Source organism: Arachis hypogaea, chromosome 10 (assembly GCF_003086295.3).
Source record: "Arachis hypogaea cultivar Tifrunner chromosome 10, arahy.Tifrunner.gnm2.J5K5, whole genome shotgun sequence".
NCBI classification, from domain to species: Eukaryota; Viridiplantae; Streptophyta; class Magnoliopsida; order Fabales; family Fabaceae; genus Arachis; species Arachis hypogaea.
This window is the reverse complement of record NC_092045.1, coordinates 91204215-91226965: the sequence shown is the minus strand read 5'-3', so window position 1 is coordinate 91226965 and position 22751 is coordinate 91204215. Positions and strand designations below refer to the sequence as shown.

At 35.4% G+C, this 22751-nt stretch overlaps 1 long non-coding RNA gene across 13 annotated transcripts; it reads left to right on the top strand.

Annotated features, from left to right (window-relative positions):
• Positions 1 to 1268: 1268 nt before the first annotated feature.
• LOC112715905 (uncharacterized) lies at positions 1269 to 6071 on the top strand. 13 transcript variants are annotated; one of them, XR_011866734.1, is made up of 5 exons: positions 1269 to 1825; positions 2210 to 2391; positions 3319 to 3477; positions 4063 to 4189; positions 5614 to 6071. It is a non-coding gene; the product is annotated as an uncharacterized lncRNA (long non-coding RNA). The 13 variants fall into 13 exon arrangements; XR_011866739.1 differs by having other exon boundaries at positions 1296 to 1825; positions 2206 to 2391; positions 4067 to 4189; XR_011866737.1 differs by having other exon boundaries at positions 1296 to 1825; positions 2206 to 2391.
• Positions 6072 to 22751: the final 16680 nt, after the last annotated feature.

The window sequence follows — 22751 nt, the reverse complement described above, 5'->3', positions numbered from 1 at the left end:
CGACGACCTCCCTATCATGTTGGTGGCTGTGGATGGAGATTCCAATCTAGGGCTTCTTGAAATGGAGGCGGCGCCGTTGTGCCTTTAACTTCTTAGTTCATCTAGGAACAAAATCTCAGTGGTAAAGAGAATGCTTCAGATAGGAGGAAAAATTGAAGAAGCCAAGGACTCATCACAAAACGACATCGTTTTGAAGTCTAGGAACCTGTCCGTCCTCAAACCTTTTTACAATGGACTACATAAGCACTGTAACGGACATATGGATGACACATTAGTTCATTCTGTTACGTTTTGATTAGACAATTGTACAGAAGGATCTAAATATCACGCATTTTGTAAGATAAAAAATAATTTTGTATTTTTCAATCTTAAAAAACGAATTTGTCTTCAAATCGTCAATTTTATTAGCTTTTTAAAAAGTTGACAAATTTAAAAGTGACAGCACAAGCCGTGGCTTTTGTTGTTAATTTGGCTATTGATTTTTAGAATGTTTTTTGTAGCAACTGTACAGTTAACTCAACAAATATGAAACTATTACAAGCAACCATAATTATGATAAATAATTTATAAATAAAGTAATATAAATAAGAATAGAAGATATATGCTGGAAACAAAAGTAAGAAACAAATATACATTATTATTTGATTGTGTGGTTTGAAAGATTTAAAACTAAAAACAATGAATAAATAAATCAAATAGTTAATAAGAAATGAGAAATATTATGAATTATTAAAATTTGTTATTTAATTTATAGTCATTATTTAGTTATTAATTTAATTTTTTAATTTAATTTATTTAATTTAATAATTTAATAACATATTTTATTTCATACTTTTAAATGTTAATATTTAACTGATAATTAAAAATAATAAATTCTAATGATTATCTAATATTCTTCTTATTAATAATCGATTAATTTGATTTGAACCAAAAAAAAAGACTATCAATAGAGATAGATCTCACCAATGGGTAAAATTTACTTCTAGATGAAAAGTTCTTCTATCAATATAAAATATCACTACAAGAAAAATACCCATTCAGCCACACTTTTTTTAAGCTACATTTGAAAAGCGTAGCCTATTCATAGAATAGGCTACGCTTTTCTCTGTGTTGCCTTTTTATAAGAGAAAAGGATACACAAATGCAGCATCATTTAAAAAGCGTAGCCTTAGGTATTAAAGATATCACTTAAAAAGCGTAGCCGTAGGTTGATATCTATAGGTTCACTTTTCATATCAAAGGAGACGCTTTTAAAGGATAGCCTATTTGTTAAGTTTTGGGTGCGTTTCAAAAGTGATGCCTAATGTCTCTAGAGCCAAAAACTTTAACACTTAGTAATTTTTTTTCCTTGTTTTTCCTGAAAGACCTTATTAACACTTAGTAAATTAAAACTAAGGAAATTAAACTTCTGAGTCTCAGTCACCTTCATCCTCGAGCAACAAACCCTCCATAGCACCCTCTCACTCTCGGTCTCGATAGCTAACCATCGTCGCCCCCCACTCTCGGTCTCGATAGCTCGCCATTGACCCTCTCACTCTCGGTCTCGCCATTCACCCTCTCAGTCTCGCCATTGACCGCCTCACTACAAGCGGAAACCCTCTCACTGTCGCCGTTGAGAGTCATCGCCTCCCACTCACGACTCACCTGCTCTACTCTCCACAGTGACCGTCGTCATCTCCTCTTCGCCATCGCTTGCACTGATCGTCGCTGTGCGGCCCTCACCATCGTCGGTGTGCGACCGTCACCATCGTCGCTGCGCCGCTCTCACCATCATCATCTCCGTGCTTCTCATCATCGTCTTCGCTGTGCTCACATCATTGAATAGGTATGTATTGATTTCTATTTGCTTCTGAAATTGATCAGTGGCTTAGGGTTCCTATTTTAGGGGTTTTAATTTGGGGCTTTTAATCTCTGAAATATGGGTCTGTGAACTGTAATTTGATAACATGCATGTTGTTATTGATGAAGATGTGTGGTATTTTAGGGTTTGTGAACTGTGATTCAATATACAGCTTGTCTATTTTCTTTGTATTTTTGTTTCTGAGACTGAATCCAAATGCAGCGTTAATAAGCTTTTGTTTCTGTGATTTCTCAATGAATAAGTTGGCTTTCGTTTCTCTGTTTTCAGCTTCCTGTTTTCAGCTTCCTATTTTCAGCTTCCTGTTTCTAACAGAGTTCTTACAGTTTGAACGGTTTTTTGGTTAGCCAGAAACAGAAATGGTGTGAAGAATGTAAAGAATGAAAAGAAGACAAGGAGTAGAGAAGAAGTAGAAGAGGAAGAAGAAATGTGAGCTGAATTGTAAGTTGAATTGAAAACTCACATATACATGCTTAGAAGAATTTCTTAATTCGTCAATTTCGTTGTCCTGCAAGGATCTGTTTTTGGATAAGGTATAAGTTGCAGCTTTTTCCTCAGAGTTCATGCTTTTATTAGTTATATGTCTAACAGGACTGATAAATAGTCTTTTGCAATCTCCTGGGTAATTCTGCTGCACAACATACCTTGTAGAAAACCTTTTAACTACTGAATTTATTGACTTTGTCTGCACATAACCATTAAAAGAGCTCAAAATACTTAGCTAATGTGGTCTAATCTGGAGAGAAAATAACTCAAGTTGTAGAGTACTTCAACTGTATCTATATTATCCAAAATTTGTGACAAAATTTTCTCCGTAAAGAAGGCTTGGTTTTGGAAAGAAATTAACCCCACTCAAACCCTCAACTTTTCACAAATTAACAGGCCATGAATATTGTTGCCAATAACTTTATAGTTAGAGAAAAAACGTCATTTATGCTTAGTCCTACTATAGTGTTATCTCTATATTACATATTAGATGCGTAAATCCCTTTTCCTAAATATAATCAATTTGTCACCCACCGGTCATTTTCAATATTTTTCCAAGACGATGCTAAAAAGAACCAGCAATATATTTTATAAGCTAAGCATTAATTTCTACTAAAGCTAGTTATAAACTAGCTCAATTGCCAACCTATATTCTCAGTTTTATAATGGGCAGCTTAATAAGTATTTCCCCAGAATAAGAATAAGACAAATAAAGCCAAGAGACTAATTTAAAGTAATGGACATAAGAGTTTTCTTACACTTTTAAATCCTTTATGCTTCCAAGAAATAGCCTAATATGACATCATTATTTCATGAAAGAAGACAAACCTTGTGTGTATTTGATAAGCTGCCAAAATGTTGCTTAAACATATCACTGTCTTCTTCACAATTTAAACTGCCAATGTTAGCTTCAAGAATCGGTTTTGACTCACTTACAGATTCATCTAAATTGAGCTACTCTGCTTTTATATCAGAAATTTCTTCAGAAGACAAAGAAGAAATACAACTATTATTGAAGTCAACTTGCTCTTCTGAAACAACACCCAACTCTTCTGAAACAGAAATGGTGTGAAGAATATAAAGAATGAAAAGAAGACAAGGAGTAGAGAAGAAGTAGAAGAGGAAGAAGAAAGGTGAGCTGAATTGTAAATTGAATTGAAAGAAAAAAATCTGATTAACATGAAAACCAATCATATACAATCCTGGTAAGGTGAACAAAGAATGAAAGGGTTATGGATGGGTAAAACTATATAAGAAAATTGAGTTTTCTAAGAGTAAATATTTATAATTTACTTTTTTAATTTATCAATTTCTCCACTTTAATTAACAATCAAATCCTTGTATACACACCTGTATACACACTTCTGATATGTCAAGCTAAACTATATAATTATTTTAAACATGTTTTGAGACTTCACTCAATAATTAATTTTAAGTATTGGTTGTTGAATAGCTTAGTTGTTATTAGATTAAGAAGCAGTTACGTTCACACGGTCATAGCCTCCATTTTTCTTTGTTTGACTTCATGACTTTTATGTTAGTCCAAGTCTTACACACGGTCCATTTCTTTCAGATTAATATAAAATAATATGAAATATGAACATGAAACGTTTTTTCTTTTCATGATGTCACCGTTTTTTATAAGATTATATTCATTCATGCAATCATCTATCTATATTATTTAATTAATTAATGAATTTGTGTGGTTTCTTTGTAAGAAAGGGAGATTTAATAACATGTTCTAAGCAAAAGAATTCAGAGTTATTTCACACGGTTCTTGGAGGCTTAGGACAATTTGGAGTTATAACAAGAGCAAGAATTTCTCTTCACCCAGCACCCACAAAGGTACGTTTTCATTTTAAAAAATATAAAAAAATCATTTATTTTTAATTTTATCTTTTTTAAATTAAGATTTAAAGCTTAAATTTAAAAATTTAAAATTTAAAGTTAAAAATAATTTCAAGAAAATAATTTATAATTAATTGACAGAAAAAATTTAACTATCTAATTGACAGAAATTTGATTGTTTGACATCTCCATTGTAGAAATCTAGGTAGTCATCTATAAAAATGGGGACATTGTAGTTACTTATACCCCTTTTGAGTAAAACTACAATTTTTCCCTCAGTTGCTGATTCTTATGGTAATATTCTTCTGAGACTGAAGTTGATTTCTTGAATAGGTGAATGATTTAATGTGTTATGTGTTTAATATTGAAACACTTTTTGTTTTGAAAGTTTTTGTAGATAAATTTAACTTTGATGAATTTTTGAGTTTGTGCTATTAATGCTGCTGCATTCTTGTACCAGTTACATCAATTTCTGAATGTGATATATGCTCAATGTGTGAGTTTAAACTGTGATTGCTGCTGAAGCTTTATTCCTATTTGCACTTCATGGTTGGAGTTAGTTATGAGTAATTCATTGAATTAATGCTACTGCAAGCATAATAGTTGTTGTTTAGAAATGATCATTGCAGGTTGAATTCAATAAAGAAATATTGATTGAGTCCATTATTTTTATCCCTTTCTGCTATCGTAGTGCTGTATTTTTGCTCTTGCTAAATTTTAGCTCACCTTTTGAATTCCTATGAAGCTATGTATATGGTTTTTGTGAGTTTAAGTGTATATGGGTTCATAGGAAAGTTAATTTGTTTGACTGCGCTTGCTGCCCCTATTTGAATATGCATATCAGCTCATATGAAATTATAGTTGCTGCTTTGTCTGAAGTGTTTTGAACTCATATGAGCTGTATATTGCTGCTCTGCTACTCTAGCTTAATGTTATCTGAATCATATGAATTTACTGTTCGCTGTATCTGTTTGAATTTCTCTAAATTCATATGAATTGTTGTTTGCTGCTGTTTTAATTTGGGAACGCTCAATTTACTACCGGAATGCTGTCAAATTTTTCTAAAATCTTTATGGTATCAATTTCCAATTGTGAACTGAATTTGGCATATTTTGACTTTACACCTACTTTATTACGGCCAAATTCAATTCATGAATTGGTCGGCTAGCATTTCCACCTCTTCTTTGCTTCCCTTTATCTGAAATACTTGTTTGATGGAAACAAGGAACTATTTGACAAAATTCTGTGTCAAATAGATATAAAAATAGACATCTAAATAGACCTCTTCTTTGCTTCCCTTAATATCTATAAAAATTTAACTTTTAACAAAGGAGCTAGATAGGTCGATTAATAAGTTATTGATTACACTTATTGATGACATCTAAAACAAATTAAATAGACATACTCTAAATCCAATGCAGGGTTCTTGGCCACATCGCAGGCGAACACTGGAGAATTCTGTGCCCCAACTCCACTGGAGCTGAAGAATAGAGCCACGAAAGAGAGCAAAACAGAGACCTTGGGTGCTCTATTTTCCGAAAGAGCCATTCCCATTATGGAATAGCCAAACAAGGGTACACTAGTTATGCAGGATAACAATGAAGATTAAGCAATGAAGAGTAAGCTGACTATTATTGTGGTTTTTTGGCTAAGATAGAGTGCTATTTAGGATCTTTACATGTATGGTTGACTAATGATTTTTATTAGAAGATACCTTTATTGGCCAAGTGATATTATGGTTTTGATATGGCTATGCTTACTTTAATTTGAGTTGTATGAATTTTTACAGTTAATTTCATTCTAGTACTTTTGGATCAATGTTATAAATATATTTTGGTTTGAGACAATTTTTATTATATAAAGAAATTATTTAGTATAATTATGTTTTTATTTTTATTTTGTAATATTCAATTCATTTATACATGTAATCATATTAACTATTATGTTGTATTAATAATTATTAGATAATTATATATATATACAGAAGAAAAAAAAGACCAAAGGCTACACTTATATGTACAGTAGCTATAGTATAGAAAAAAAAATGAGACATAAGGCTACGCTTATATACAGTAGCTATAGTATACAGAAAAAAAAAAACGAGACCTAAGGCTACGCTTATATACAGTAGCTATAGTATACCAAAAAAAAAAAGAGGGACCTAAGGCTACGCTTATAAAAAGTAGCTATGGTATACAATGGGGCTACGCTTTACAAGTGATGCAGTAGCATTGAAAAGCGTAGCCTATTCTGGAAGAATGAAAGCTGAAAAGCGTAGCCTTTGGTCCTGAACAGCATCACTTGAAAAGCGTAGCCTATTCCCAAACGCCAAACGCGTAGCCCTTGGTGTAGAAAAGCGTAGCCTTTGAGAATAGGCAACGGCCGAATAGGAATCACTCCAAAAAGCGTAGCCGTAGCCCAAAAAGCGTAGCCGTAGCCTAAGGCATCATTTTTTTTCACTTTTGGCTACACTTTTCAAGTGTACTTGAATGGGTGTTTTTCTTGTAGTGTATGATATAGATATTTTGATATACAATTTGTACTATCTCATTTGGATGATAGATATATTATTCTTTGGTTGAATTGCAAAACTCATCACCCATGTCCGCTTATGTTTTCCAAATACAAATATTGACCCAAGTCTCAATCTATGAATATTAGCTATTCAGTGAGCCTCTCTCTTTTAATATCCAATGTTTGTATTGTAACTTGTAAGTCTTCAAAATTCTTAGTGTTGTTTTTCAATACCTTATATATCACATGCATAGTCTATTTCTGTGTGTTTAGTTATATCATGACACTGTTATATAATTGTGTAAATTCATATTATCAAGACAATTCAAAACTATTCGTTTTCTCTTTCTTTTTCTCTCTTTTTTATTGTCATTTTTCTAATTTTTTTTCACATTTTTATTAATTTTTTTTGTTTTTATTACAATAACATCGAAGAAGGAGGAGAAATAAAAAAAACACAGTAACAACAATAGTAATAAAAGAACGACAATGAAAAAAATACGTAAAAACGAAGAAAAAACGTAAAAAAAAGGAAAAAATTTAGGAATCGACATTTTTATTAAAATTTGGCTAACACTTAATTAACAAAAGAAAAATAAAAAATACTAATGATGATTAATTGATGATTACAAATTACAAAATCTACTGGTATCTAAGTACTCTTCAAAAAGAAGCATGTAATTTACATACACATTGTGTGAGTAATTTTTATTAGATTTGAGCCAGCTTAATTGAATTTAATTAACAAAAATACTTAAATTTGTAGCAGAATCATTGCCAATAAACTTTTTTCTATGTGCTAGTCCTATATTAGGAATATAATTTATCCAATCTTTATAAATATGAGATAATTTTCATTTGTAAACTAATTTTTAAAATTAAATTCATTTCACTTGACTTTAAGCAAGAACAACTTCAAGCTGGCTTAATATATTGGAGGTTAAAGATGCCTTGAATAAATAATGCCCGTACAATGACTAAAGTTAAAGATGCCTGATTAGAGTTGTAAAGTTAGTAGCGAAGGCAAAAAGAGTGATAAACAAAACCAATAGCGTGTCCGTCTCTCTTCTCTCTGCTAGGGTTGAAGCCATTTTATTCTTGTGAAGTCCAAGAGGGAGGTTGCCGCCGCCACCGCTATCTTGGTAAGGTGGTGGCCTCCCTCCCCCCTTTTTCCTTCCTCTTTCCCTCTCCCTCCTCCTTCTTCTTACTCTATTCTCTCTCTTTTTTTTCTTCTTTTGGTTTCTTTCAGTTTTCTTTGTTTAACTCTGTTTCTCTTCTTATTTTCTTTCTCCCCCAAACTTTTTATCCTTTCTTTACATCCTTTGCTTCTTCTCCTTCGCTTTTCTGTTTATCTTTTAATTTGTTTTAATTTTTATTTTTTAATATCCCTATGTGGTGTATTTTCTCCCCTTTTGTGGTGGTTTATTGTCCTCCCTTTATGGGTAGTGTGGGTACGTTGGTACAGATCTATCAGATCTTGGAGTATACACTGAAGCTCACTTGTTGTTCATGGAAATATCTTCAGACTAGAGGAGGATTCAGCTTTAAGCAGAGAAGAAGAACAGATTTTTCAACATGTTGCATCACTTTTAGTGTTGATTTAGAAATCATAGAGATTCAGATTTGTCTATGTTTTTACTGGTTAAGATTCTTTGTAATCGAACATTGGGCTTACTCTCAGTTTATAGTTCAGCATAGAATTTATCTAATCATCTTCTCTGATTTTAGATCCAATTTATCTCTATTATCTATAAGTGCCGTTTGACTTTCTTTTAAATGATATGTTTTCTTCTGTCAAAAAAAAAAAGTTAAAGATGCCTGATTCATATTTTTCATGTAATTAAATGGTCTATAACTCTATTTGTGTTTTTTTTTTTCCGCTCGGTTAACACGTACTTTGAAGACATGTCTAGAGAATATCATAAAAATTATTTTAATAAAAATGATTGAAAAGATCATTTTTATATTTTTAATATATTGAATACATTAAAATTTTAAGAATTTGCTATTATTGTATTATCAAAATGTATTCTTAAAATATAAGATAGTTATTTTGTTTTTAGCTTTTAGGTAATCATAATTAACAACTCAACACCAAATATATAAGTTCGTTGAGTGGACTTAGGTACAATAATTAGTTCATTCCAAATAAGATACCGAAAAAAAAAACACATGTATCACGCAAGAGATAGTACTGATCGTGAGATACTACTCCAAGTTGTATATTCCGTTTTTTTATTTAAAAATAATAATTTATAATTATTATAACAAATAATAAATATGTTAATTCACTTTTAATTTTATATTCATTAAATACGTATAATAATCTCAATATAAAATTAATCAAGATGACAAATACTTTACACTATAATTAAAAGAGGTCTTGTGTGTTCAATAATAATAATATAATTGCATTATTGATCAATTAAATAAGTTATATGCATACCTAACCCAATTGTTGTTTATATCTATGTACTTTCTAGCTAATTTCTTATATTATACATTTCTCTTTAAAAAATCAGGTGAGAAGATATAATTTACCAATTTATATACGCATTTAATATTAGAGAAATTTATATACGCATTTTAACATTACTCTTAAAATTAACAGGTTGTTTTAGATATTCAATTTATCTACTACACACATGCTACTTACCGACAGTTATTGACCGACGCTGCGAAGGCAAAGGTTATGGTCAATAAATTATGAAGCCATTGATATGATAAAATCAAAAGGTTATCTACTACACTTTATTTTTTTTCGAGTATTAAGTTTACTAATGGCCAAATTATCGATAAATTTTGGGGTCGTTAGATGCGTAAAAATATTATCGACGTAAGTGGTTATCGACGGTTATACTATTGGTAAATAATCAATATTAAAATTTTTAAAATAAATTTACTAACAACTTGACTATCGTAACTTTAATAAAATTATTTTATTTTAAATTAATTTAAATATTAATTACTGACAACAAAAATGTCAGTAAGATATTTAAAAAAATAATTACCTACACTGAAATCGTCAGTAAAACCAAATTATCTTATAGTACTATCAGTCTATCACACCACCATTTAACAAAATTGTGATTTTCATTTATTTTCTCTGGTTTATTATTTTCACTTTTAAATCTAATATTTTTCAAACAAACACCCATTCTTGAATGTGCATAAGCTTTTAAACTATACAAAAGTTAAAATAAATTTATGATATTAAGTTATTCTAATGTATTAAGGTCCAGATTGGATAACCAACTTAATTAAGTTCTTTTTGATAAAATAATTTAAATAATAAATGACTCTATTAAAAGTAACTTATAAATAAGATATTTTGTATTTGAATTTTTAACTTTAAAAGTGCTTATTGTATAAAAATGGGATGAAAAGTAGAAGTATTATGAGAGAAGTCATTTTTTTTAACTTCTCTATAAGCTCCTAAATAGCTTCTTAAAAAGTTGTAATTTCGTTTTAAAAATTACACCAAACATTAATACTACTACTTTTCATAAGTCAAAAATTAAAAAAAATTACTTCTAAAGTTTCTCAAACAAGTCCTAATTCTAAAAATTTTCTATCGAATAAAATACTTAAGGTCGGTGAGTTTATTTCCAGACTGAAGAGACTGAAAAGAAAAGAAAAAAAGAGTTGTTTTATACGATTCGTCGTCCCTTTCTTTTTTTTTTCTCTAAAATGTATAAGTTTGATTCTTAAACTATTGATAATAATAATAATAATAATAATAATAATAATAATAATATTATGTGTATGTGTGTAGTGTTACATTTTTATATTGTATTTTGTACTATAACATATATTCTATTTAAATAATTAATTTTATATATATATCATGATTGATTCTAATCACGTATGATATAATAATTCATTATCTTATCCTTAATCAAGATGTTAAATTTTTCATATTTTATTTTAATAATAAAGCTAGAAAACTAACACTATATCAGCTAATTTCAGTTAACAGGAGTTAATATTATACACTATAATAAAAGTCATTTTTAGTGGAAATAATATAATATTATTATATATTTTATTTAATTTATATTTTTATAATAATTATATATTTGTCATTATCACTATATATTATAATAATAATTATATATTGTACATGAGTTTTTTTATTTTTCAAAAAATTTTATTAAATTAAACTTTAATCTCATTAACAGGAAACACAATGTATTGATTTGAAATTTAAACTATTGTAATATGAATTGGATTGCCTATATTCCATAGTTGTAACCAAATTGTTAATCGAATCGATTAAATTACTGGTGTATTAATTTATTGGTTTAATTAATAAATTACAATTGGTTAAACTGATTAATTCGGTTCTATATAAATATAAAAATATAAAATAGTTAAAAATTTTAAATTAAAATTTAAAATACATATTTTTATTAATATTTAAGAATAATCATATCTCAAATTTTAAAAATAACTAATATAAAAATAAACATAAAATTTGTCAATACTACTATAATAATATCTTAATTTTAACACCATAAGAGTAATAATCATATTAGTATATCGCATAATTAATTCACAAAGCCTATCATCTAATCATAATATCAGTATATTTTAACAATAACATCAAAATAGATAATTTTAATCACAATATTAACATTGAAATAAATCAAACAGATTAATAAATTTTTAATAAAATTTATATTTATATTATTAATAATATATAATTAAAATATAATTAATTCAAAAAATAAAAAATAAAAAATAAAATTAAATTAGACATCTATAAAATTATTTAATTAAATATTTACTATATAATTAGTTTTTGTTATATATAATAATAACAAACATCATGGTTGGTAAGTGTTGCAACCATGAGGTTACAAGTTCAAACGTTATCCTTACCATTTTAGAAAAAATTCAAGGTATTATCAGACAGGTTTGGTTGGATTAGTTTTTGTCAGTTGTCATCAATTTTAACCGGTTGTTGGTTCTTATCAGTTCACATCAATTCTCACCCTTAAATGATCCATGGAGTAAATTAAATTATATCAATTTTTTGGTCAAATCGGTCAATTGAGTTCGATTTTACAACTATACTATATTCCATCCAAATTTTATAATTTTATAATTTAAAATGTTTTATTTATCATTTTTTTTTCAAACCAAATTGGATCCCCTCTGTTCATACCCTGACCCAATAATAAAGGTCCAGGTTCAAACGAAAGGCCTAGTCCAAAGGATTGAGCCTTGCTGAGCACCGACCTTCGTACTGAGAAGTCGGTCTTGACTACGATTTGCTCTAAAGAAGTCGGGACAGAGAATAGTTGGCAGATCAACATCAATCCAAATGAGTAACTGCCCCTAAAATCTCTCTAACCACTTCCAGGAGCCATATCTTAACCTCCCTAAGATAAAGGGACGGTTATCACCCTAAAAGGGTGGCACTACTTCAGCGGTGGTTATTGGCTCACCACTATAAATACACTGACACTCTTCAGGTATCTCTAGGCCCAATACATTCTAAACCTGCTCACACCCTTGCTAACTTAGACATCGGAGTGTCTTTGCAGGTACCACCCCCCATTCACTCACGTACACAAGTCGGAAGGAGGCTCCAGCGCACAAACCTGTTCGGAGGCTACCATCCACAGACGATTGGGCCGGCCAATACAGTCCAGTCCATTAATCTCCGATTACCCACCGTAACATTGGCGCCGTTGCCGGGGACCCGAGAGATCAACCAGTAATGGCGGACAGATCCCCTGAAGAAGGTCGTGTGGAGTCAGATTCTGAACAAGAGAATCTAGACACAGGCAATAATGATGCAGACTTGACCCTCCACCAGGGAATTAATGATCAACACAGGGAAGGTACCTCCGGAGTAAAAAACCCGAAGGTAAACTCTTCAGAGGGACGCGAGTCAGAGAAAGATGGACCATCCCATGTAACTGAACTCATGGGATTAGTCCACAGTCGCCTGGAACAATTAGAACAAGAACGGGAACGACAAAAGGAAACTGAAAAGAACCTAAAAGAGGAGATGGAACGACGAAAAGAGTTAGAGAGAAAACTCTTAAAGTTAGAATCCTCCCTCAAAGGTCACAACTCCTGCGACGAACGAGAAGAGTCACCCTTAGGAGGGGAGGATCCTTTCAGCGAAGATATAATGAGGGTGAAAGTTCCGAGAAACTTCAAAAGCCCCGATATGGACCTCTATGACGGAACCACGGATCCAAAGCATCACTTGAGCAATTTTAAAAGTCGGATGTACCTAGCTGATGCTTCCGACGCTACGCGATGCAAAGCTTTCCCGACCACCCTATCGAAAGCAGCGATGAAGTGGTTCGATAGCCTCCCCCCGAGGTCGGTTACTAGTTTTGAAGACCTCTCAAGGAAGTTTTTGATGAGGTTCTCAATCCAGAAGGACAAAGTGAAACATGCACCGAGCCTCCTGGGAATAAAGCAGGAGGTCGGAGAATCCTTACGAGCCTATATGGAAAGGTTCAACAAAGCATGTTTAGAGATTCAAGACCTGCCCACAGAGGCAGTCATAATGGGGTTAGTCAATGGACTCAGAGAAGGCCCCTTCTCGCAATCCATATCTAAAAGACACCCCGTTTCTCTAAGTGATGTACAGGAAAGAGCTGAAAAGTACATCAATATGGAGGAAAATGCTAAGTTGAGAGACCTGAGTTGGCGCCCTGGGCTCCCTCCCTCAACGAAAGAGAGGAAAAGGAAAACCAAGAAAAAGGAAGAACTCGGTCTCGAGAGACCAAGAAAATACCACTCTTATACTCCTCTGAAAGTTTCTATAGTGGACGTATACAGAGAGATTTGTAACACTGAAAGACTGCCACCCCCTAGACCCATTAAAAATAAAAAGGGGGGAGCCGCAGCGACTACTGCGAGTACCATAAAATATATGGTCACTCCACAAACGACTGTTACGACCTTAAAAATGTGATAGAAAAGCTGGCTAGAGAAGGTCGGCTTGATAGATATCTCATAGAAAGGTCGGACGGCCACGGGAAGAGAAAGCGAGATGATATGGATAGAAGAGACCCACCGCAACATTCTCCGGAGAGACATATCCATATGATCTCAGGAGGGTTCGCAGGAGGAGGACTCACCAAATCCTCTCGCAAAAGACATCTCAAAAGAGTCTACCAGGTCGGGGAAGAGTCATCCGACCTCCCTACCATTTCATTCACAAAAGAAGATGGGCAAGGAATAATCCCTGGACACGATGATCCAGTAGTAATAACCATGATCCTGGTGAATGCCCATCTCCACAGAACCCTAGTGGATCAAGGAAGCTCGGCGGACATCCTTTTTAAGCCCGCTTTTGACAAACTATGGTTGGATGAGAAAGAATTAAGAGCCTACCCCGACACCCTATACGGGTTAGGGGACACGCCAATAAAACCACTGGGATTTTTGCCCCTCCACACCACTTTTGGAAGGGGAAAAAATCAAAGACTCTGAGTATAGACTTCATAGTCATCGATGTAGGGTCAGCATATAACGCTTTAATCAGCAGAGCTACTCTAAACCGACTCGGAGCAGTGGTATCTACACCCCACCTTTGCATGAAATTCCCGACTTCAGCGGGGATAGCAACGGTAAGAGGAGATCAAAAAGTGGCAAGGAAATGCTACAATGAAAGCCTAAATCTGAGAGGAAAGGGCAGAGAAGTTCACACAATAGAACTCGGAGGTGCAAGGGCCAGAGAAGAGCTGCGACCACAACCGGGAGGAAAAACGGAGGAAGTACAGATCGGCAAAGAGGAAGGAAGAAATACTCACATAGGAGCCAACCTAGGAGAAACCCTGAAACAAGGGTTGACCAAACTCCTAAGAGATAACTCCGATCTCTTCGCCGGGAAGGCCTCCGACATGCCTGGGATAGACCCCGAGCTCATGTCCCATAAGCTCTCGGTTTACCCGGGGTCTCGACCTGTACAACAAAGAAGACGCAAGCTCGGCCCGGAACGAGCCCTAGTAGTAGAAGAACAAGTACAGGCGCTCCTGGAAGCTGGCTTCATCAGAGAAGTCAAATACCCAACATGGCTAGCCAATGTAGTGCTAGTCAAAAAACAGAATGGCAAATGGAGAATGTGTGTCGACTATACCGACTTAAATAAAGCATGTCCCAAGGACCCCTATCCACTGCCAAGCATTGATACCCTAGTGGACTCCAGCTCGGGGCATCAATACTTATCATTCATGGACGCCTACTCGGGATATAATCAAATCCCAATGTATGAGCCAGACCAGGAGAAGACATCATTCATCACACCCAGAGCTAATTTCTGCTACGTGGTCATGCCATTCGGATTGAAGAATGCAGGAGCCACATATCAAAGGTTGATGAATAAAGTGTTTTCTTCTCACCTAGGGAATCTAATGGAAGTATACGTCGACGATATGCTGGTAAAGACCGAGAAAGAAGTCGACCTCTTGTCCGACCTCTCACAAGTCTTTGACACCATAAGGCTGCACGGGATGAGACTAAATCCCGCAAAGTGCGCCTTCGCGGTGGAGGCAGGAAAATTTCTAGGATTTATGCTAACACAAAGAGGGATCGAAGCCAATCCCGATAAGTGTAGAGCCATCCTAGAGATGAAAAGCCCGACCTGTTTGAGGGAAGTCCAGCAGCTGAATGGCCGACTTGCAGCCCTCTCCAGATTTTTGGCAGGATCGGCACTAAAATCTCTTCCATTGTTCTCCTTATTGAGAAAGGGATGTCAGTTTGAATAGACTCCTGAATGCGAGGAGGCGTTCCAGGAGTTCAAAAAATTTTTAAGCCAACCTCCTATTCTGACCCGACCAGTATCTGGAAAAGACCTCGTCCTGTACTTATCTGTAGCGGACAAGGCTGTTTCATCAGCCCTGATAAGAGAAGATGAGGTCAGACAACATCCAGTTTATTTCATCAGTAAAGTTCTACAAGGCCCTGAGCTAAGGTACCACAAACTAGAGAAGTTTGCCTACTCCTTAGTAATAGCCTCACGAAGGCTACGACCTTACTTTCAGGCTCACACAATAAGAGTCCGTACGAACAAACCCATGAAGCAAATCCTCCAAAAGATGGATGTTGCAGGGAGAATGGTTCAATGGGCAATAGAGCTCTCCGAGTTCGACTTAAGATATGAAACTCGGACAGCGATCAAAGGCCAATGCCTCGCCGACTTCGTTGCAGAATACGCAGGGGATCAGGAGGAAAAACCAACTACATGGGAACTCTATGTAGATGGATCTTCCAATAAAACAGGAAGTGGCGCAGGCATAATATTGGTAAATGAAAGAGGAACCCAGATAGAAGTTTTCCTAAAATTTGAATTTCCAGCTTCAAATAATCAGGCAGAATATGAAGCCTTGATTGCTGGATTGAAGTTGGCAGAAGAAGTCGGTGCTACAAAGGTGATGATATACAGCGACTCACAAGTGGTGACCTCCCAGATAAGTGGAGAGTATCAGGCAAAGGACCCGAATATGAAGAGGTACTTGGAGAAAACTCTGGAGCACCTTGGGCGCTTTGCAGAAACCGAGGTCAAACACATAACTCGGGATCTAAATAGCAGAGCGGACGCCCTATCCAAGTTAGCAAGTAACAAACTGGGAGGTAACAACAGAAGCCTGATCCAAGAAACCCTCCAGGAACCCTCAGTAGTAAAAACAGAAGATAAACAAGAAGTACTTGAGGTAGTCGGTTTAAACCTCGGATGGATGAATCCCTTGGTCGAATACATGAAATTCGACATCCTCCCTAAAGAGGAGAAAGAAGCAAAAAAGATCCGAAGGGAAGCACAACACTACACCTTGGTGAGAAATATTCTATACAGAAGGGGGATATCAACACCATTATTAAAATGTGTACCGACCTCAAGAACTGCCGAGGTGTTAGAGGAAGTCCACAGTGGAATCTGCGAAAATCATCTCGGAGCAAGGTCACTAGCCAGGAACGTAATCCGAGCAGGATTTTACTGGCCGACCTTGCAGAAAGATGCCACAGAATTTGTGAAAAAGTGCCAACCATGTCAGATGCATGCAAATTTTCACGTGGCTCCCCCAGAGGAGCTCATCAGTATCACTTCTCCATGGCCCTTTGCAAAATGGGGAATGAATTTGTTAGGTCCTTTTCCCCAAGCGCCAGGACAAGTCAGATACCTGATCGTAGGAATAGATTACTTCACAAAGTGGATAGAAGCAGAACCATTGACCACCATCACCGCACAAAGAAGTCGGAGGTTCCTCTACAAAAATATCATCACAAGGTTTGGGATACCTCATTCCATTACTACAGATAATAGAACACAGTTCACCGACTCTACCTTTAGAGGCTTAGTAGCCAGTATGAAAATCAAGCATTAGTTCACCTCGGTGGAGCACCCGCAAGCCAATGGGCAAGCCGAAGCGGCCAACAAAGTCATACTGGCAGGGCTAAAGAAAAGGCTACAAGAAGCAAAAGGAGCCTGGGCTAAAGAACTCCCACAAGTGCTATGGGCTTACAGGACAACCCCCCAATCCGCCACTGGAGAAACACCCTTCCGACTAGTTTACGGCGTGGAAGCCATGATACCAATAGAAATCAAGGAACAAAGCCCAAGGGTAATTCTCCATGACGAGATTGGAAACATACAAGGGCACAAAGAGGAGCTCGACTTGCTCCCCGAAGTCCGAGAAGAAGCCCAGATAAGAGAAGCGGCGTTGAAGCAAAGGATGACTACAAGATACAACAAAAAAGTCATTCGAAGAGCATTCACCCCAAGTGACTTGGTCTTGATCAGAAATGACATTGGCGTCAACAAATCAGGGAAAGGAAAGCTCACCGCAAATTGGAAGGGACCATACAAAGTCAATGAGGTCTTAGGAAAATGTTATTATAAAGTAGCTGACCTAAACGACACCGAGTTATCGAGGTCGTGGCATGCTTGTAATATGAAAAGGTACTACAGTTAAAAGCGAACTCTACTCCCTGATGTACTCTTTTCCCAAACTTCACGATTTTTTCCCAAAATCAAAGGGTTTTTTCTGGAGGTGAGTTTTTAACGAGGCATCATAGTAGGGGCTAAGGGAAATAGATTGTCAAAAACCCTTAGTAGCAATAAAGTACCTTCCCCAATTAATAAAGATCTTTTGCATCTTACAAATATCTCTTGTAAATTCCTTTTCTGTTTTCTCTTTCTTTCTACGAAATGCGCCGACTTAAGCTCGACAAAACGTGTAAATCCCATGAACCGATCTAGATGGTCGTCAGGATAAAACGACGAGGAATAAGTCGGCGTAAAGAGGTTATGTAAGCCGATCGTAAACAACTCGGAAACAACCCGACTCATAAGTCGAAACGAAACTCCGAGTAGAGAAGCTCGAAAACACTTCGACCCGAAAGTCGGAGTGAAAAACCGAGCAGAAGAAAAACGCATCGTAAAAATAACCTAAGTCATAAGAACTCAATAAAGCAAAATTGAGTATAAGGAATAACAAAAAAGAGATTGAAAAACCTAGGAAAAAGTTTAAAGGCTGTCCTAAAGTCCTTAAACAGAAAGGCTCAGAAAAACAGACAAGCCAAAGGGAAAGGTTTTCAGAAAAAGATCAAGGGGACTTCGAAAAATCAAAATCAGAAAAGCATACACGCATAAGGTAACTTAAACCCTTATCCAAAAAAGGGTATTTATTTTGTTAACTTAAAATCCTTATTAAAAAAAGGTATTTTCAAATATTTTGTTTACGGCCTTGAAAGGCCAAAAGAAATTGTTCAACGAATACCACCTACAAACAAATATAAAGAGTTTAAAAAAGGGGGGACCCACAGGCCGGGCCCCCAAATAGCCCACAAATCATTTTTTAGGAAGAGGAGTAGACAGGTCACCACCACCGAAATCAGGAGGAGCGCCACCAGGACCGCGAAGAGAGGCATCCATAGGAGATGAAGAGGAAATAGGAGGAACTGCTGAAGAACTCGGAACATCCTTTCCATGAGGAGGAGACTCAATGATCCTCTACCCTCGAGTCTTCAACTCTGATTCAGAAACTATCACAGGGACAGGGGGATCAACTATGGCTCCGTCAATAACAACTTTGTCAGGATGTAAAGGAGAAAGATCCAAGTCGGGAGCAATAACTCTGACTTGCTCAAGGAAGATCCTCCAAGACTCCTCGGCGCCATCAGCAATAGAGTCCTCCAACTCATCGTATGCCTTCCGAGAATTCAGCAGATCATTCTTCACAGACACAAGATCATTGAATAAACTTTGATAGCTGGCCTGCGCTGCTTTCCTCAAATCCACCTCCATGTTGCATTGGGCTTGTAAATCCTTTCCCTTCTCCCGGAGGACATCTCTCTCCTCCTTCAGCTTGGCGACTTCCTCCTTCAACTCCCTCTCATGCTCTTGGAATGAGCGAAGCCTTCCTTCTAGCTCCTCAACCCTCGAGGTCATCCCTAAAGAGCTGAGAGGAGCCTTCTCAAAAATATCCAAGAGCTTCCTCAATTGTTTTTCTCATATGTATAGATCCACCAGCTGAGTGGTCTAGAGAAATCTGAGCTTTTTCTGTAAGCCCATAATAGAAGATGTCCAATTGCACCCACTTTGAAAACATTTCAGATGAGCATTTTCTTAGCATCTCTCTGTATCTCTCCCAGGCATCATAAAGGGATTCATTATCTCCTTGTTTGAAGCCTTGGATGCTTAGCCTTAGCTGTGTCATCCGTTTTGGAGGGAAATAGTGATTCAGGAATTTTTCTGACAGCTGTTTCCATATTTTTATGCTGTTCTTAGGCTGGTTATTTAACCACCTCTTAGCTTGATCTTTTACAGCAAATGGAAACAGTAATAATCTGTAGACATCCTGATCTACTTCCTTATCATGTACTGTATCAGCAATTTGCAGAAATTGTGCCAGAAACTCTGTAGGTTCTTCATGTGGAAGACCAGAATACTGGCAGTTTTGCTGCACCATGATAATGAGCTGAGGATTCAGCTCAAAGCTACTAACTCCAATGGAGGGTATACAGATACTACTCCCATATGAAGCAGTAGTGGGGTTAGCAAATGACCCCAGAGTCCTCCTGGACTGTTCATTCCCCCTTAATTCCATGATGGAATAAAAGAGATGGTATGTATGTTAATATTATTTATTTTATAATAGTGGAATAAATAAAAATGGAATATAAAAAAAATTTGAAAATATTTTGTGAAAATTTTTCGAAAAATTTTGAAATTGAAATCTGAACTTTATAAAAAAATATTTCGAAAAAGTAGTTCAAAATTAGTTAGAAAATATAAATTCTTTTGAATTTTGAATTTTATGATGAAAGAGAAAAACACACAAAAGGCACAAGACTTAAAATTTTTAGATCTAATGCTCCTTATTTTCGAAAATTTTTGGAGGAAAAACACCAAGGAACACCAAACTTAAAAATTTTAAGATCAAGACACAAGAAAAACTCAAGAACACCTTGAAGATTCACAAGAACACCAAGAACAAAAGGAAGAACACCAAACTTAAAATTTTTAGAAAACTTTAAAATTTTCGAAAATTATAAAAAGATTAACAAGAAAACACCAAACTTAAAGTTTGGCACAAGATTAAATCAAAGAAAAATTATTTTTGAAAAAGATTTTCAAAAGTACTGGTGCTCCCTTATCAAGAATATAAACCAATATTCTAGCCAAATGGGCAGAAAAGGTAACAATTGTTCTGAGCAGGTATATTTCTTTTTGAAAGACTAATGCTTTGGATTAGTACAAGAAAAACAAGAAAAGACACAGAACAAGAAAAACTCCAGATCAAAAAAGAAAAATAAACAAGAACAACTTGAAAATCAATGAAGAACAAAGAACACAAGTCGAAAATTTTGAAAAAAAATATATATATATAAAATATGCAAAACACACCAAACTTAGAACAAGACATTAAACTCACAAAAATTAACAATTAATTAAGAAAAATAATATTTTTGAAAAGAGATTTTTGAAAAGAAACTATCCTATCAAAATTTAATGACTCTATAACAACAAAAATAAATTATTCCTAATCTAAGAAATAAAATAAGCCTTCAATTGTTCAAACTCAACAATCCCCGGCAACGGCGCCAAAAACTTGGTGCACGAATTTGTAATCCGCACAACTAACCAGCAAGTGCACTGGGTCGTCCAAGTAATACCTTACGTGAGTAAGGGTAGATCCCACGGAGATTATTGGTTTGAAGCAATCTATGTTTATTTTATTAATCCTAGTCAGGATGCCAATAGGATTAATTCGTTTTAATGATAAGAAGTCAAAGTATTTGGAATAAGGAATTGTTACTTTATTGATAGAGAATATGTTGGAGTTTTGGAGATGCTTTGCCCTCTGATTCTCTACTTTTCCTTGAAATCCTTTTCCCACACGCAGGGTTCCTTCCATGGCAAGCTCTATGTAGGGTGTCACCGTTGTCAATGGCTACCTCCCATCCTCTCAGTGAAAACGTTCCTATGCTCTGTCACAGCACGGCTAATCATCTGTCGGTTCTCAATCAGGTTGGAATAGAATCCATTGATTCTTTTGCGTCTGTCACTAACGCCCAGCCTTCAGGAGTTTGAAGCTCGTCATAGTCATTCAATCCCAGAATCCTACTCGGAATACCACAGACAAGGTTTAGACTTTCCGGATTCTCATGAATGATGCCATCAATCCAGCTTATACCACGAAGATTCTGATTAAGGAATCTAAGAGATACTCATTCAATCTGATGTAGAACGGAGGTGGTTGTCAGGCACACGTTCATGGATCGAGGAAGGTGATGAGTGTCACGGATCATCACCTTCTCCATAATTAAGCGCGAATGAACATCTTAGATAAGAACAAGCGTGTTTGAATGGAAAACAAAGGAATTGTATTAAATCATCGAGACGCTGCAGAGCTCCTCACCCCCAACAATGGAGTTTAGAGACTCATGCCGTCAAAAAGTATGTAATTCAGATCTGAAAATGTCATGAGGTACAAGATAAGTCTCTAAAAGTTGTTTTTATAGTAAACTAGTAACCTAGGTTTACAGAATATGAGTAAACTAAGATAATTGGTGCAGAAATCCACTTCTGGGGCCCACTTGGTGTGTGCTGGGGCTAAGACTAAATCTATCCACGAGTAGAGGCTTTTCTTGGAGTTAAACTCCAAGTTATGACGTGTTTTGGGCGTTCAACTCCGGATCATGACGTTTTTCTGGCATTTAACTCCAGACAGCAGCATGTACTTGGCGTTCAACGCCAAGTTACGTCGTCTATCTTCGCGCAAAGTATGGACTATTAAATATTGCTGGAAAGCCCTGGATGTCTACTTTCCAACGCCGTTGAGAGCGCGCCAATTGGGCTCCTGTAGCTCCAAAAATTCCATTCCGAGTGCAGGGAGGTCAGGATCCAACAGCATCAGCAGTCCTTTTTTCAGCCTAACTCAGATTTTTGCTCAGCTCCCTCAATTTCAGCCAGAAAATACCTGAAATCATAGAAAAACACACAAACTCATAGTAAAGTCCAGAAATATAATTTTTGCCTAAAAACTAATAACATTCCACTAAAAGCTAATTAAAACATACTAAAATCTACATGAAATTACCCCCAAAAAGCGTATAAAATATCCGCTCATCACAACACCAAACTTAAATTGTTGCTTGTCCTCAAGCAACTAGATGAATAAAAGAGGATAGAAAGAAATCAAGAAGCAATAATATCTCAGAGTTTTAAGTGAAGCTCAGATTCTAATTAGATGAGCGGGGCTAGTAGCTTTTTGCTTCCAAACAGTTTTGGCATCTCACTTTATCCTTTGAAATTTAGAATGATTGGCATCCATAGGAACTCAGAAGTCAGATAGTATTATTGATTTTCCTAGTTAAGTATGTTGATTCTTGAACACAGCTACTTTTATGAGTCTTGGCCGTGGCCCTAAGCACTTTGTTTTCCAGTATTACCACCGGATACACAAATGCCACAGACACATAACTGGGTGAACCTTTTCAGATTGTGACTCAGTTTTGCTAGAGTCCCCAGTTAGAGGTGTCCAGAGTTCTTAAGCACACTCTTTTGCTT